Source organism: Chroicocephalus ridibundus, chromosome 1, assembly GCF_963924245.1.
Source record: "Chroicocephalus ridibundus chromosome 1, bChrRid1.1, whole genome shotgun sequence".
NCBI classification, from domain to species: Eukaryota; Metazoa; Chordata; class Aves; order Charadriiformes; family Laridae; genus Chroicocephalus; species Chroicocephalus ridibundus.
Genome location: NC_086284.1, coordinates 89,330,078 through 89,348,737, shown reverse-complemented (window position 1 = coordinate 89,348,737; position 18,660 = coordinate 89,330,078). Strand labels below are relative to the sequence as shown.

At 41.6% G+C, this 18,660-nt stretch overlaps 1 long non-coding RNA gene across 2 annotated transcripts in view; it reads left to right on the top strand.

Moving 5' to 3' along the window:
* LOC134519230 (uncharacterized) overlaps positions 1–18,660 on the top strand; it is a 241,200-nt gene that overhangs the window by 27,134 nt on the left and 195,406 nt on the right. For both annotated transcript variants that reach the window (XR_010072167.1, XR_010072166.1), the window contains exon 2: positions 10,542–10,710. This is a non-coding gene — a long non-coding RNA (uncharacterized LOC134519230). The remainder of the gene's footprint in view (positions 1–10,541; positions 10,711–18,660) is intronic.

Below are 18,660 nucleotides of genomic sequence, written 5' to 3'. Positions count from 1 at the left end.
GCTGGTGGGGCAGTGTGAGGAGCAGAAAAGGCCTTGACTCTGTGTAAGCCCTGCTTAGCAGTAACTAAAATATCCCTGTGTTATCAACACTGTTTTCAGCACAAATCCAAACCATAGCCCCATACCAGCTACTGTGAAGAAAATTAACTCTATTCCCAGCCAAAACTATTAAATCAGTTAGTATGGCATGAAAATCACATGGGTTTTGCTGGAGTAGGGGAAGAGCAGAAGACTTCCCCTCTCAAATGTAGAGTATAAAATTGGGCTGAGCACTGGTAAGAGACCGGTCCCAGCAGTCAGGGAAGTGTCACCGTGCTGGCCTTGTCTGGTATGGTTTTATCAATGTATTGTCTGCTTTCTCTTCAGGGGTATTGAGCTGGTTTTCAACCACCACTTGGGATTGTGCCATTTCCTACACCAGGGCTTCTCACTGCCTGAGAACAGTGTAGCTTCTCCGTACCTCCCTGCAGTCATCTCTTTGGTTCATCCGAGAGTGAAGGACATGCTCCCAGTGGACTGGCTGCTGGGAAAACATGCCTCAGGGCTCTGTCATTGTGTAGGTGCAGACAAGTGGTGGGACATAACAATTTGACCCACCATAATGCTGTTCCTCAGTGCATGGTGCACCACTTCCTCTGCATGCTGGGCGGGGAAGACCAACACCTCCTTGCTGCGCAGCTCAGAGGGGGTTCCCAAGGACTAGAGCAGATCCTCACCTCTCTGGTGGATCTGGGGATCTTTGGCTGGGTCTCGTTGATAGCAGCAACCCAGTAGCCAAGCCAGATGATGTCCCATCACTGCGTGTCAGCCCCCCTTCCCTGGAGGAGTTTTGGTTGCTTCCTGGGCTCCAAAAGCTCACCAGCTCTCACAGACTTCTGTAAAAAACCACAAATCTCGTCTTTGGTTCAAAACTCAGTCTAAAACTAGACTTTGGACTTTAGACTTTAAAAGACTGAATGTTTTTTAAAAGTCTTGAAACTGAGGGCAGTGTGCGTCAGCTCTCCTCTTAGGAGTCATTTTGTAAAAAACTCATTCTTTGTTTGTTAAGTGTAAGGGGAGGAAAAGAAAATCAAAGTTTGATTTAACATTATCAGTACAGTAATACCTGTATTTTTAGCTGATGGTACTGGCTGTATTTTGCACAGTGGCCAAGATGGAAACAAAATCTGCAGGACACTTGATTTCTATGTGTTTTTTATTTGGATTTACATAATACCCTGAAATCAAAAAAGCAAACCTATTGGCTGAAATCAGTCTTGCTTGAATGTCGTATTGACCGTACTGTTAGTGATAATATTGAGTCATGCACAATTTTGGTCAGAATTTGGCAAAGATTGTACTGATTAGGCTTTTCTGTTCTCTTAAATATATCTCTCTATTGTTTGGAATTTGAGGAACAGAGAATGTTGTCTTCACTGAAATGAGTTTTTTAATAATTTGTCTGTGGAAGAAGTACTTTTTCTTTGAATTCAGACTTTTTAATCTATTGGTAATAAAAATGCAACTTTCCCTTGCCGATACTGTCTATGTGATATAGTATTACAGTGCTACCACCGTCCTGTTCTGAATACTCTGGGGAAATTGTGACGTACTTGTTCAGAAGCCTGTGGGACTTGCAAATCTGTTTTCTGTTCTGCTGTGTTTTGTTTGTGTGTTTCCTCTTTTTAAATTAATGCTGAAGGTGGGATGTAAACCAAACTCCAAACCAGTTATAAAGCAGGAAATTCTTTTTTTCTAGCCAAAGCGCCCTCATCCAATGGGAATCTGAGACTTTTGTTCTGCTCTCATCCAGACACCTTTGAAGCATGGGTCAAAAATCTGCATTGAGGTATTGCTACCTCCTTTGACACAGTAAAGCATAGTTTTCAAGGTAGCCTAGATGTATATAATTTCTCATTTCTCACTGTCCCCTTGGCATTGCAGAACAGCCTTTTCTCTACTTCTGCTTGAAAAAAACCCAACATGTAATTTATTTGTATTTTCCGTTCCAGTTATACAGGCGTGTATCTATCTTCTACTTTGGGTCCAAGTTGTTTGCTTCCTGGATTGTTTTCTTTTTGCTGTCCTCCCAGGATTTCCTACAGAAGCAGAAGACTGGAAAACCCTCCAATCCAGAAAATCTTCTGTCTTCTTTTCTCTTGTTGAAGTAGGATTTTAATGAAAGGTCTTCAACACAATGAGCTTTTGGGCCACTTTCCAACAACATGAAAAAACTTTCTACTTCGGTCTTTCATATAGCCTCCTATTTACCCTCTGGCTACATTTCTCCCCAATTCTCCTCTGAAAAGCTAGGTTAAATTGTGTCTTAATACTTTTGAGTGAATTTCCAAGTCACGGAAGTCTTGCTGAAAGAACCTATTTTTTAATTTTAAATCCTTGGCTTGGCATTGCCAGATTACCATATGGAACAAGTTCTAATAACCAGCCAAGATATAAATAAATTCAGCGAGAACATTAAGAGCAAAAAAACAAAGAAATGCCTAATCTTCCAAACAGCCTGTCAGGCACCACTTTCATTCCAATAGGGAAAAGAAAAGTAGCTAGAGAGAACAAATGTCTGCAATTAAAATGACAGCTTTCAAACTTACGTATGTGAGGTGGACTCTGACGGAAGATGTTTCCCCCCGCGTCTCTGAAATTCTGTCCTGTGCTCTCTTGTCCTGGCTGTCCCACTGTTCATGGGACTGACTGTGCAAAAATTTCAGAAGCACTTTGCAAATTCAGCCTACTTGTTGGGTGGCGTCTCTTATGTTTTCTGTGCACTGGGCTGTGATTCCTCATTTCATACATCACTGACAAACTGCAGTGGCTCCGGAAAGCCACATCGTATCATAACTAAGCATGCATGCATATAGTGACAAATTTTCCATTGATGTTCAAAATTTTGGGAACATGGTCTTCGTATGGTTATATACACAGGTCTTCGTTTATTTTTGACTACCTTTCCAGAGCTGAAGAATGAACGATGCTTGATAGGACAGTCCAGCAACTAGCCTGTGTTATCTGTTTGTAATATGCAAGGATTTTGTTCAAAGTTAGCAGAACTAGAGATGGAAAGCCATCCTTGATTTAAAACCAAAACTGCAGACTTCTGCTACATCTTGACCCAATTCTAGCTGTATTGTTTGAAGGTCTGCATGAGCTGGCTGTATCTGTGCTACAGCAATAACATGGAGAAAGGCTTTTCTTGTGCTCTTTTGAGTTGAAAGCAAGGATTACCCTGACTCTTCTGAGAATTTGTATGTGTGAGATTCCGCAGCAGAGTTACACCATCCTGCAAAACCTCTGAATGATCACTATTATGAAGCGGTTAAAAAACAGTTTGTGATTAATAGTGGTAGATAAGTTGCAGGGTCAGGCTTACCTGCTCTCTAGCGAGGCTGCTGCCAATGATTCTGTGGAAATGGTGAAGGCTGCCAAAAAATAACGCATGAATGAACAGTTCTGAGGCCCAGCAGATCTGTGGAGTTCACAGCAAAGCATCGATTTCTGTCCAGACGGTAGCAAGTTCAAAGTAGCCGGTTCCCATTTCCACATATCATGGCACACATCCCGAGGTTTTCAGGACTCTGGTGCTTCCAACGGGGCTTTTGTTAGAGTAAGTGTTTGTAATTTTCATCATTTCTGGAAAAAAATATCTGTATTGCTGGAAAGAAATCTAGCTGAAAGCAGGGCTCTGTTTCTTTCCCCCCACTAGGCTAATACAAAGCTGCTGGTGCTGCATCTTCCTCTGAGTGGCCTCAGCACAACATCCTTGGAAATAAGAATGACTCATCTTGATGGGGGTCTTCCTGTTGGGATATTGGAAATAAACACAGTTACTGCAGGGGACTTAGAGTACAGTAATTTGGATGATGAAACTTGAGGCATTGCTGGGCGAGGAGAGGCTGCAATCAGGAAGCTGTCAGAGGCGGCAGAGAAGCCCTGGGGGAAGAGACGACCAGAGTAATACGATATGTCCAGAATGTTTTGCCGTTAACTTAAAATATTGTGGAAATAGAATATTGGCTCTCGGTTAAATCACACAGAGACTTGGAAAAGGACTTTGAGAAACACGCAGGCATTGTGCAGGATTGCTGCAACAGCTATGCCAAATGCTGCAGCTTAGGGAAGGTCCGTGACAGCCCTACAGCAGTAAGCACCCCACATAGCTCACTCTGCCCTCTGTATGTGTGTGTACAATAGCTGTATGCTTCAGGTGCGGTTTAGAGCAAAGTTAACAGCAGGACTGCTCTGAACAGCCAGTCCTAACTTCTTGCATTAAAACCTCATCTCTTCCCTACATTGCCCTGGCTCTGTTGAGACAGAAGCGAATCCTTATGAATTTCCTTATGGAAATATGTTCATATATACCAGGTGGCACATGTGAAGCAGATCTGTGCTCATATAACAGTCATTTATTATTTGTTTAGGGGTTTTAATTGGTCCATTCAGAGATGCTGCTCATATGAGATACTGAACATTCAGGATCATTAGATGAAAGGATGATATCAGATTTTTCTTTTTCCACACATTTTGCTGGGGTTTTTTTTTGTTTGTTTGTTTGTTTGTTTTTCCTTACACGGACCTATTGGTAACTTGGGGAAATTATGAATTTGCAAAGAAAAATTTTTGATGACGAGAGGACTCCGTTACATGAAGCTCTCCTCTGTGCAGCTTGATGCTTTGTCCTGCCGGTTTGTCTTTCTTTCAGTTTTTGGAGCAGCTCCTGTTCCCCACTTTCCTGTCTAACTCTCTCCGCAGGCTCTGAGCTGCCTGGGGAAGGGGGGAGCATGTATGACAGTACAGATGGCAGTAGGCTATTCTGCATCATGAGAACAAGCTCTCAAACTTCATCTTGTGGGGAAAATCTTCACAGAAGATGCAGATATTCAACTGTTGGTTTTTTTTTCCAGCATAGGAACATAAAATCCTGGAATGCTTTGTTGACTTCTAGATGTTGAACCATAAAAGAAATGGCACGATTCACACCCTGGGAAAATATTTCCTATCTACATCATAAAAGCACGCTCCCAAATCATGGCACTAGGCCTGCTGAATGCGTGCAATAGCTGGAAGATTGGTATGTAAAATCAAATTAGATTTTTTATAGCAATCTTGGTCTATGACTACTAGTCTTGTCGTCCCATAATGATGTGCTAGAAGAAACTTAGGGCAGATGTATGTCATGGGGGTGCTGCTGTTTCCCAGCGGGATGCCTGTGTTCAGCCTGTTGTTCCACCTCGTTGTCAGGCAGGACTTTGAGGAGTTGACCAGTGTCAAGGGGACTGAAAATCTGAAAGTGAAGAGAAAATGCTTAAGCTTCATAATTTATAAAACCAATATACAAGTTAGTGCCGATTCTGAAACAAACTTGTGCTGTAATGCTAGGACCTCGTCTGTCTGGGGGGAAGAGGAGTGCTGTGATGCAGTAAAACCCACAAAAATCAAGCTGAATTTCCAGTGTACTGTACGCCAGGACACAAGTGCTGCGTGTGCCGTTAATATATGCACAACATAATGAGTATTATTACTATCATTAATCATGTCCATTATAATTAATGTGGCCACAGTATGAGCCTATTGAAAAATAAGAGTTAAATAAAGAAAAGAATAGGGATTACATTGTCATTGTATCTTAACAAAGCCCAGTGCCATGGAATTTTACCTATCCCACAACAGAAATAACCATGTCAGCCAGCAAGTGCGGTTACATGATCACAAAGTTAAATACTGCTCTATGCTTATATACTAATCACTGAATCACAGAATGACTGAGGAAACTCAGACTTAACTCATAAAAAGTTTTACAACTTGACAAAGAAAAGATATAAGTGATGCTTCCTAGTCCCCCAGTAATTTACTTAGCTAAGATTTTACGTATTTTTTAACTCATGTAAATACATGAGGATACATGTCTCACTCAGATCTATTTGGGATTCTTGCTCTTTTCTCTGTAAATGATCCTGCATCACACTGTTATTAATATTGTATTATTACCACACAAGTTGGATGCGTATAATGCAGCATTATTTGTGGAGTCTTGTTTCTTAAATACTTTATAGGTGCTTCTGTTTGAAATCTACCTCACCATAATTTATGGTTTAGGCATTCAGCATTATCTTACAGCATGGAATTCAAATTTACGTTTGTCGGAAATTCTGAGGACAAAACCTTTGTAACAATGTGATTTCATATCACGTCTTTATTGATTGTGGGCATGATTTTTTTCATGGAAAAATCTTTGAGAGCTTGTATAACACAAGCTTCCTTTCTCTCTGGCATAATTAATTTTCTGGCAAGATGCGAAAGATGCATTTCATTTAGTGTGCTCAGAAATACTGCACTTTATGTTTTTGCATGCTAACCTTTTCCATTGCTGAAACTTGAAAAAGCTGCTGAGAAAGACACAAACCCCCCCCCGAAATTTATATTAAATATACTCCAAAGTAAATGAAAATTTGACCAATAATGTTCCATCCCAGTTCAAAGGCAAAACATTAGTTTAACTTCCTTTAGAGCAGTATTGAGAATTTGTTGTATTTTTGGTCACCATTTAAAGAAGGAACATTTTCAGTTGTCTTCTTCAAAGACGGGAAAAGAGAAATAGTGTTGTAGTATAGGATAAAATATTACTTCTCTCGGGTGTAGATACTATATAGGCCATTAAGAGAGAACACTGCACATGAAAAACCAATGGATCTGAAAAAAAAAAAAGGAGCATGACAGCAACGTATCTCTGAGTCCCTTCCAATTCATTCATCTAGTGCGACTTTAAGATCAGTAGCACACTGGATAATTGGTATCGGCAAGTGAATGGCATTTCTGTGCCTACGTCTTCATGATTCTCTCAAACTATTGCATCCCAGGAGGGCTAGGGGAAGAACACAGGAAGAGGTTAAAATAACCAGGTTTTTGTATAAAATATTCATTTTCACTATCTAAAAGGAAGAAACAAATACAAATGAGGACTTAATTTCCTGTATTTTTATTGAGGCGACATGTAGCAGAGGACGTGATTTGAGATCTCTTGAACTGTGTCTTGAAATACCTTACCTCCAGGCGTCATGGGCTCTACCTGCCCAATTACTTTGTTCTCACAGTATAAGTCACTGAAATGAAGAAGCAGCATGGAACTTCTGGGATCTCAGGCTGTGAGCACCATTTACACACTGTGCCCATTTCATCACTATGACACTGGACAGGCTGGAAGCAGAAGTGTTGTGTTACCAGGATTTGTATGTTTTTAAGTTCTTAGTTTTTTTTACAAATCCTAATGACAATATGTACTGTAATTAATAATGTCTACAGACAAATTAAGACATTATGATATCTGCAGAAATAGTTATTGAGTTCACCAAGTATCTAGTATCTAGTTCCTAAGCAATAGGTTAGGCATAACTATTATTGTTTGCCGAAATCAAACGAGAAGCAGGAAAGTCTCCGAAATAACCAAGGTGAAATTGGTAGGGATAGTAACAAGGAACAGATGATTGTACTGCTGTTCCTATTGAAACTGGTCACAATACTCCTGATCTATGTCTGACAGAGGAGAAATTGGCCTCTGGGTCGGTTTATCTAGTGAACATAGAGGTGGATGTGATTTAAGTCCGTTGTGCAAATGTTGCCACAATGGAAAATTGTAAGTTACTTTATATACCTTCACCCTTATATAAAAAAATGAAAAGACCATTTAAATTTTTTTTTGGCATGTGTAAGACTTTCATGGTAACAAATCTAAGAATAATAAAAAAGAAATATATTTCCAACAACTTTGATATTATATCACCAGCTTGAGTGCAGTACCCCTGACTTGCATTAGTGTCATAATGCAAACACTGAAGTGTTCACTCACATTTTTCCAGTCCTATCTCTAAGTTATACAGAAAGAAGGGAAGAAACTATTAAATATTGAAAAGAAAAAAGGCTGCTAGTTTTAATCAAGAAGAAAAGTTATTTGTGAAACTGTAATTTTCCACTAGAGATTTTTTAAATAAAAGAAATTGATCTGGAGTTCTAAATACATGAAGGTTTGAAGTGAAGCAGTACCAATAGTCTCGTACAGTACTCAAACTTCTTTTCAATTTTCCCTCAAACTCTCAGTGTTTCCATACCATGCCTAATGGAAGGGGGAAGAGGAAAAAGGCAAAACCAAGACTTCTGAAAATTTCTGCTGGGTTTTTTTTGAGAGTCTCTCATCTCTCCTCAGAGTGGGTGGGATTCATTTTGGCAAACTTTACTACAGCCTGGAGGTGCCTACCTCTGAGCTATTCTAGGTTCCCTGTATGATCCGCAGAGAAAAGTAGACTCTTTTAAGGTGTGACTCATGTAATCTATTTCTAACACGTACTCTGAGATAAGATGTCCATATAGGAGCCAAGGGTGTCTGGCTCAGATGTATATGTCTACACTTGGCCAGATGAATCTTACCCAGTATGTCTATGCTGCAGACTGCCAAGAAACAAGATAAATTTAGCTGCATAGAGCTCAGTGCTGTCACAGCGGAGTTTTTAAAAGCTAGCTCAGGTATTTCTGACTGTACAATGTAGTTTTCCATAAGACAGTGTCCACCTGAGATATCAAGAGTGCCTCATGGTACTTACAACTCAGGTGTTTCAGGCCCTTCTTTTCCATGGGTGCCATCCCTAACAGGGCATCATGGTACATAACTGTCGGGCACTCAGGACACTCTGGAAACCAACCCATGGGCGGTGTGGGACTAAGGAAATTGGGCGATACCTACATAAGTCTAGTGAAGAAATATCCAGTAGGAGTTACGGGACTTCTGTACTGGTGAAACTGCTGCTGAGGCCTGAGTCCATTTGTGGTGCTGATATTTTAAACACCTCTGAAATCCTTCCAGCAGAATCAGAGGTCTGGACATGCTGCCTGTCAGTGGAAGTGAAGAAGCTCAATCTTTTTATTTTGCCAAAGAGAAGGTTAGCACATTACTTTATCGTGGTTTAAGAGTTGCTACACAGTGACATTTCTGATAGGGGATGACAATTCAATCTAGTGAACGAAAGCGCGATGCTACTCAATCTCTAAAGTAAAACCAGATTAATTCAGGCAACAAAAAGAGCATATTTTTTCACAGCAAGGATAAATAACTGCTGGAATAACTTTATCTAGGAGTTTTATAGACTCTTCTTTTCCTTGAAAATCCTTTTTAATCTAGATATGATACAGCACAATGAAGTCTTATTACTTTAATGAGGAATTAAACAGTGAAATGTTATGATCTGTGAAGTGAGACTCTGAAGACATCCCTTCCGGCCTAAAAAGCCATTTAATGGGCCAAACACAGCATCAGATCCCAACGTCTTACAGTCTTGGGAAATCTGCATTTCAGAAAGGGCTGTGCAGCCTTTCCCATTTCCAGTAGAATCACTGTCAATCACCTGGTCCTATCTTCCTCACATTCTGTTCCGTTAATAAGGTCTTTGATCTGAAAATGTGCTCAGTGTACTAGCTGTCTGTGAGCTGGACTCGTTATATAGAAACGTAGATAAGGGAGCTGTAGAAGCAGAGTGTGCTGGAGCTGAAGGTTGTGACTGCGAGGTATGTCCCAGGGAGGTTCCTATGTCCTAGGCTTAGGTTTAAGGTATTTTACTTTTGCCACTAGTTCTCTGCTGGATTTTTTTCATTGTTATGTAGCGGAATACCTTCGGTAGGCCAAATACAAATCTCCCATTTAATTTTGACAGAAGGAAGTGAATACCTCCCTTTAACTCCGGGCAATGAATATAGATCCCTGTGTTAGCAATCTAGTCTGTCTTCACTTCTCATAGTGGAAGAAACCTGAATTCTTGCTTTGCACCACTCTCTGGAGGATGCTCTGTTGATAGCTAAAATTGTAGGATATGAATCTGCCAAAACTTTGTTATTAAATGATAGGTACATCCCTCTCCTCCTCCCTGCCCTTCCCAAAGCTTACCTCTGTATCTTCACTGCCAGTGCTAATGTGAATTTGCCTCTCTTTCCCCCTCCTTTCTCAGACTTTATCAAGGCTGAGTAAGATCTTGGCCACACCTGAATTTCTCATCCCACCAGCTGAATATGTTTCTCCTTTGAGTATTTTTGGCTCAGGCAAAGCTACAATGTTTCTGTTAAAAAGCATAGAATTGCAATTCCATAGGCTCTGCTTTGTTTTGTAGATGTTCCCGTTCGGGGTATGTTCTCCTCCTTTCTCTGGTCAAAGCATGCAGGGCCCACAGCTGAGATGAACTGCAAAAGATTCCTATAATGTGTTCCCCTACTTTTACCAAGAGGCTAAAAAATGGAATACATCTTGGAGGATGTCTTGCAGCCAGAGTGCAGAGCCCCTAGAGAAACGTGGAAGCACTGATCGTATGAACTAGTTTCTGAAGCTGAAATTTATTTTAGAGTGGAAACATCTTTTGGTTTTTGCACAATTGGATTTTGTACTCTGTAATTAAATAAAAGCAGCTTCAAAGGAAGCAGAAACAGCTTAAAGAAATGATACATTTTATAGAAGAAAAAAACCTGTCATAGTTAAGATTTAAATTTTTTCACTGATCCCATCCATTTCTCTTTGACAGAATGGCGATATCAGTCATCCAACGCTGTAGCAGCACTCTGATCTGCACGATTGAGAGGTTTTGAAAAACATCTCATCTAGAAAGCAGACCTTTTGCATAAAGGCTTTCAGATGACACCACATCTTACAGCTGTGTCTTCAGGAAGAACTGCTTTCGCATGGGAGTGAAGGTACTGCTCTTCCCCTTCCCCTTCCTCTTCCCTTCCAGGCCCACTCCCTCTGCGTGTTCCTGATTGTCTTGGTCTGGTCTGGTCTATCATACCTCCTGGCTGCTTGAGGGCAAGCCAAGGTTTCAGTTCACTTCCTGCCTGCTTCTACTCAGGAGCGAGGAGGCAGATAAATTCTAACTAAGGTCCTTTTCTTGTAGTTTCTGTTCCTAGGGGTCCTCTTTTTCCTTGCCAAAATGCCTTTTGCTCTACCTCTCCCAGCCAAAACATTCATGAAATGTGCATGACCCCTCACAATACTCTTAGTCATTGCTGTCAGCTTTGAAAAAAACAGCGATGCTGATAACTGAAATCTGCTGTGATTTTGCTTTGGTATGAATAACAATAGCGCTTGGGCTTTGGAGTGGTTTTCTAGTAGAGAAGGGCTTACATTTCTACACTTCATGAGTATAATATTGACAAATCATATAAAATAATGATGTGTAATTGAGAATAAAATTAGGAGATGTCACGTGTTCCTTTTATAATCATATATAGGAATTTCATAGGGGATATGCATGAAGTAAGAGGATAGAGTTAAGGTGTCCGCTGTTATAAGAAAGCAGTTAAACTTCTCAGAGTCTGTAGGTTTTAAACTCTTGAATTAAATATGTTCTGTACATTTTACACTGTACTAAAAAAAGTGTAATGGCTACACATTAGCTTTGGAGAGTGATGCAAATGACACCATTAAATGCCATCTTTGCATTTAGATTTGTAACTGTTTGTAACTATTTCTTCATATATCAGAACATAAGTGCATTTTACTCCTGCTTGCTTTAGAGAACCAGTTCAAATTTAGGAGAGGAACTTAGCTTGTCTGTTTAGCTTGCATATTATTAGCAAACATCGCTAGTGACATGGGAGTCATCTACCCTAAGTTTGATGTCTAAGCCCAAGTCAGTCCCCTTAGGCTCCATTTGTAGGCAATGAAGTGAATAGACAACTCCAGAAGGTAATGCCTCTCATGCTAAGTCAGCTCAGATAAGGGAGATTAATTTAGTGGGAGGTGTCCCTGCCCAGGGCAGGGGGGTTGGAACTAAGTGATCTTTAAAGTCCCTTCCAACCTGAACCGTTCTGTGATTCTGTGATTCTGTAATTGCACTTTACAGGTGTTTTTTTCAGTTATCAGCTAGAAAAAAAGGACTAGCTTAGGCTTAGATCGATCTTTGTTTCTTTATTTGTCTTTGTTTGGCACCTCAAGTAAAGAGGATAAACCCATATTTTATCATGGATCAATGGAACAGCTTTCAGGTCATGTTAACTTTTATAGGATGACGTTAATTTTTATCACTGAGACTCTTTGTGGTAATATGCTTGTTTTGCAAAAGTTCAGGGAAGGGAAAGAAAAGGAGCAAAACCTTGAAGTGACCTAATGTAGAGTTTCCTGGTTTGTTTGGATATTCCTCACAGTAGCAGTAGCAGCCCTTTAGATACAGAAGAGGGTTCAGCGGTGGGTCATCAGGATGCTCAGGGGCCAAATGCACCTGAACTACAGTGAGAGGCTAAGGGAGTCAGTGAAGAAGTCGAAGGGCAGGTATAGTATATAGGAGTGTATACCTACTTAAAGAACAGTTACAGAGATTACAGCGCCAAAGTCTTCTTGTGTAGACAAATAATATGTCAAGGGATAAATGGCCATGCTGAGGCTTGGAGGGCTCAAACTAGATGTGAGGGAAAGCTGTGTCAATGGCAGGGTGGTGCAGCACTGGGACAGGTTTCCCAGAGCGGTGGTGCACTCTCTGTCCTTTGGGGTGCTCAAAACTGAGCTAGACAAAGCCATGGCAGAGCTGGTGCTGTCAGCACTCCTTCTTTGGGCAGGAGACTGGTCTGGGTGACCACCAGAGGTGCCTTCTGAATAGCATCCCTGTAATTTTCTTTCCTTTACTCTAAGGAAACCAATCTCTTCCTACACAGCTCTACCCTCAAAGTCTGGACCCTGACCCTGGTCACCTGTTCCCAACCGTGCTGTGCTTTTAACCCGGTGAACTGCAGGCAGGTGGCTGCAGGAGGTCCTGCCGAAGTGTCTGTGCAATATGGGGGTACACTGCTACTGTTCCCAGCTCACAGACCGCTTAAAAATTGCTCCTACTAACAGTATATCATTCCATTTAGGGCACTGTCCTGTGACACCTGGGTTCAAATCTCTGCCATGCTCAATAGCAGTGAGCGGCCTAAAATTAAATTACCTGTGTGTAATGTCAGTGCGTTTTAACAACTGGACTATTGTCTTTTCCAGGGTAAAGTCAGAAACAAACAGACCTTCTGAGGCTCTCTGTTGTCCTCAGCTGGGAATCTGGTATACAGGATGAGAACAGCTAATGCTTTCTTAGCTCTAGATGCAAACTGTGACTGCACAATCTTAATTTCCTGTTGGGATTCTGGAACTAGACAGTACCCTTTTAAAAAATAAGCTGTTTTGTAAGCCTAGTCATTTTGAAACAGCAACTTGGAGAATTTTTGTGGAAAATTAGTGAAAGTTGAGAAATGTGGAACTGGAGAGCGCTATTTTAGCATTGCTCTTCAGCATGAAAGAGCACCTTAAAATCTTCCATAGCTTGCATTAAGTCGTCTTGAAATTTTCTTCTGTGTCATTAATCCCAACCTATTTTAGATGATATAAACAAATGCCACTTCTTTTGAATGTTATCACTTTAATCCCTCTTCACCTTGAATTCACTCCAGGAAATGATATTTTTTTCCTATTGAAAAGATTGTCAAATGAGCACAGCTTTTTGGTAGTAGAATCAAATTATTTATTTATTTTATTATATTAGTGGTATCATCTTTCTCAATTTCCAGGCTAAGCGTAGTACAATATATATTTTTAAATATCAACTTATTACAGCTTGAAGCCTTGAAGAACTTTACTAAAAGAACCCTTGAGTCTTTCTCTTTGATGCTCCATCAACCTCGTACACTGTTCTGGTTCTTTGCCCTCAGAAGTTATTTTATATTTGGTCAATTTTAAACTGCATTTTTTTATATTATTGATCTATCCAGTGACTCTATAACTTGCAGGTCCCTAGCATTGTACTGTGGTACTGAACATTATGCTTTGTTTCCAGAAAATAAAACCAGTAAAAATTTATGTACCTTAAAGGCAGCTAGGAATCTTGCATTGTCTCTGTGTGCTTAAAACACAAGAATACTGAAAGACTCGTCCTCTTCAATTCCTTTTTCTGGGCTTCATCAGTGCAGTCGCACAGTTATCTGTCTCTGTCACGCATACTTTCTTATTTCACTTTGTAACAATCCCCTTTGTATGGGATCATTCAGGCTTCATAAAAAGACAAAAAGAAGCAGAGGTGAGACTTTTTTTCCCTTTGAAATGCATGGAAGGATGTATTGGAGGACAGTAAAGGGAGACAGAGGCCTCCCTGGATGACACCAGGCTAGGGGGGGTGTTGATAGGCTGGAGGACAGGGCTGCTCTTCAGAGGCACCCAGCAGGCTGGCCAAAATTGTGAAGTCCAGTACCTGGGATGGGATAATCCCATATGGCAGTACAGGCTGGGGCAGCTTTTCAGAAGAGGGCATGGGGTCCTCATGGACAGCACAGCAGTGTCCCTGGGGCCATGCAGGCCACCACAAACTGGGAGGTATTAGTACAAGGTTCACGAGGCTTCATTTGGAATCCTGTGCCCATCGGTGCTCAAAAACAGCTGGAGTTGTGTTCTGGATAGCTCTATAAACTCCATGCTTTAACACAGCAGCATGGATATGATCAATACCTGTTACATGTGTAGAATGGCACCTTCTGGGACGTGCTCATAAGCCACAGAAATCCTCAGTGGTCATTATAGAAGAATAGAAGAGCAGGCAAGAAAACAAGCTATGAAAGTTGAGCAGACAGGGTAAGTCGTGGTGTCTAAAGCAGATTTTTGTGAGCAGTCTGACTCCTACATCTCACAGATGTAAGGGGTGATGTAGTCCAGAGTTTTCTTTTAAAAGGGAAGGGAATACTGGAGACATGAAGTGCTAGCAGGCGGTGGAGATCTGTGGTTCAGATCAGGCTGATTTCCCCCAGAGGTCTTGATTTTTCTCTGTAAACTACAGATGGTGTGTAGGACAACAGCTTCTAAATGGGGTGCCACATCTATGTTTATAAAGCTAGGCAAGATGAATCTGGGTCAGTTCTGGGCTGAGTTTTGTCAGTGATATTGCAACCAGGATTAAAGCTCCAGAGAGTTTACATTTGCATTTCACTGTGTTCTCAACTGCACCCTTTTGGCACAGCCTGGATTTCAATCTGACTCACCACTACACTTTTAAATGTCAGTCCCCGACTTGTTAAATCACATCCCTAACTCTTAAGCAAGGAAACTAATTTATTTTAAATACTTAAGCTTCAAATTTAGTCTTTCCCTCCTCCTAAAACTGGAACGCAGCAGTCCGAGAAAGACTAGGTTTGTACCAGCTGTTTGTGGCCAGTGCATAGTCTGTACCTGCTGAAGAGAACATCAGTAGCAGTAGCAAAGGTTATTCATCAAACACACAAGATGAGGCCCGATTTGCATATGAAAATGTGCCGAGGAGGTGACTACAGCTACCTCAGCTATCAGCTGCATCAGAGGTTTGAAATCGCTGTTTCAGAGCCATATCCTCACTGGTCTGGCACACTCTGACAGAGCTGCAGTGAGGTCCTGTCTTGCTTGTCACTTGCTGCTGCTTTTTACTTTGTTCCGGGGTCATCTGTTCTGTCTCCCATGACATGGACAGTCAGCTAGTGCCAGGGCCACGTAAGTGGTGGAAGATTATCTTTCTTAAGGGCTAATGTCTGCCAACACAGAGCTGCTGCTCAGCCAGCAGAACATGGGAGATTTGGTGCCTCGGGCTCTTCCGAGTGCATTTGGTCTGCATCTGAGCTGCCTGCTGTCCTGGACACTGTCTGGGAGGGTGTTTGGCTTGACACACCTTACATCCTCTCAGTGTGGAAGAGCCACATTTTTGATGCACTACGAGTTGTAATCACTACTGCAAACAAAGGCAGACCAGCACCCCAGGTGTGTCTTGGCTGTGCTGTCCCATTCCTCCCTGCCTGCATAACAGAACTGTCCTTTCCTCCCCTACTTCTCTTTTAGAGTCAGCAGGGTTCAGATTTAAAAGAAATGGAGCAGCACCCCAGGGTGCTTGGTTTTAGCTGTACCCAGACTTGAGCAGGCACTGGCTGAACTGCAAGTTCTCATGGTCTTCACTGAAGTCTTTCAGAATTGGTTGGTTTTGTGTTTTTCTACCCCCTGCAGTTCTGATGCCTGGTGTGTTGTGCGTGTCTAAGAATTCTAGCTTTTGTTGGAAAATGATTAACTACTACTGAACTGTGACAAAACTCTTGAAACCATGACCCAGCTACGTGTGTTATCTGCCGAACTGGAAGATGATGACACATCATTCATAAAATGTATTCTGTTTCTCTCAATATTTAAAAATAAAACACAGATTGTTCTGCATTGAACAGCTGAGACAAGAAACAACTTATTAAGTGCTGAAACAAGTGTTGTTCTCAAAGCAACAAGCCTGTCCAGATCCTCTTCTCATAGTGCAAAGGATTGTACTAGGCATGTGTACCGAGGGAAGGCTAGGCTTTTCTAGATCTGCTGTATGGGTTAGCGTCAATCACACAGGAAAACATGTCACAGCGTCTCTGTGACTCCCTGCTCCTCCATGCTGAGGGCTGTGGCACAACTGGTAGAAGCAGAGTTGACAGGGATGGTGGTATTTCGCACTTGTGTGTGCTAGAGAGACTTGCAGCCGAGCACCCCCATGGGAATGGCGATCTTCAGGGAGCCCCACCTTGGGAATTGCATGTGTCATTCTTGGGGCATCCTGGCAAGAATATTTTCTGAACAGATCAGGATGGAAAGCATAGCTGGTTCCTGGTGTGGAGTGGCTTTTCTCCCTCTTTTCCCACAAGTCCACCTGATGAAGTGGGGCAGGGAACTCTGAGGGCTGCCCAGGTTGGAAGGACTCCCTCTGGTCCCACCTGAGTGTCTCACTTGTACATTGAGATCAGTGTTGCCTGGCCAGCATCCTGGGGTTGTACGTGGCATATACAGAGAACTGAGGTGAGGTCTAAGTGAGGGTGACAGTGGGTGCTGTACAGTTGGCCACACAGCGGCCGGTCCTGACTCAGTGCCTGAAGGTGTGCAGTGCGGACTTGGACAAGGTGCTCCTGCCTGCGATGCTCTGCAGGGAAGCCTTTAGGTCATGGTCTCCTGGCCAAGGAGCAGCATTGACTGTCGTGGGGCTTGGTGTGGCACAGCAGACCCAATTAAGAGTATGATTTTCCACATCCTGCAGGACTACAGCCTGGAGAACAGAAAACACCTGTCAAACTCCATTTTGTATTACATATTCATAACTTGTTAGAGCAGGTCCCGCTCTGTCACAGTAATGACCTTTGTGTGTTATACATCTATTGTTCTTTGCTGCACAAAGTCAGCACTGCCAGCTGCTATAGTCCCCAGCGCAGCTGTAGCTGCAGGAGGTTTTGTTTTAGCCCCAAAAGTAAAGAAAGGCCTGACTGTTTAGCATAAAAGGATGTGTGTTTATTAGTGGCCTTGCTATGTAGTCTGAATAGCCATGGAATAGCACTGTAGGATCTATTCTGCCAGGAAGGGTTGCCACAAAGGCTACGTTTTTCCAAGAAGTGGAAGTCAGTTGAACATGCTTCTGTTGACTGAGGAAAGCCTTGTGCAAATGTCTGCTGCATTTTAGCAAAATTTACAGCCTCTAAAATAGCTAGCTTTCTGGAGCCTCAGAGGCTTAGAGTGGTAAATTCATTGGAACAACTGCTAATGAGTTAATTACAGTGGATTCATTAGTTAAAATTGCTGCCAGAGACTTGAATGTTGCAGATAACTCTGTCTACTGGCAAGTGGCTTATGCTGCTGGGCAGACCTTTGCCTGATTTATGAGTCTCCTGCAATCAAATGGAGTTTTTGCCTGATTATCTGGCAATTCAGTTCTGGTTTTATCTTATTTATAAGAAATAACTTTGTTTCCGAAGAGACTTCACACGTGCTGCAAGTGTGCTGTGAACCACTATCACAAACAGCTATTCTGTGACTTGTCTGAAAGGTGCCTTCCTGCATGGCAGCTCTTCCTCTGAAATATAGACAGCTATCCATCACCCATGAAATCTGAGGCGTTGAGAGGCTTCCAAAGAAAATGCAGCTAATCCATATCCTCTGAGGGTCATTTTTGTGAGAAATAACAAGGATTTTGCCAACAGAACTAAAATTTGTTGTGTAAATTGCTAGTTGAACTCTTGTCTTTGTGGGCATCTACTGAAAACTACTTGATACTTAAAATAGATATTTAGAAGTGATCTTTCTTGGTGTTAAATAGAAAGTTACAGAGATTGCCCAGAAAATTTGAGCACTTACACTGATCCTTTTCTTATAAATAGCAAATGTACAATCAAACATCCTAAAACCACCAAAAGCAATTCAGAGGTCAGGTTTCAACCCTGCCTCAAATATTTTTTCCCAGCAGAAATTGCAGCTGTGGTTGTTGAGCCCTTTTGAAGGCATCCTCAGGTTTCCCAAACTCCTCCAGTAAAGCCTCTAGCTCTTGTGCCAGGTTTTGTTTAAATACTTTCGATTAACTTTTTGATAGGCTCAATGAATATCTTCTTTCCACCTCGGCTCAGCAAGAATAACATTTCAATTTCTCTCCTGTCCAGATAGGTGTCACTTGACCTGAGGGTTTAATTGTTATTCAAAGTCTTACAAGCTTTTTTATTAGGAGAAGGAATTGATAGGGAGTCTGCTTTTTCTTCACTACAAATCTGTTATTTCGAACACCTACAAAATCCCATTTCTCTGAACAGAGTAGGAGTCTAGTTTTGCTTATAGTTCCACACCTCTTTCCAGCCTGCATTACAGCTGTAAAAGTTTCTCTCATGCTATAC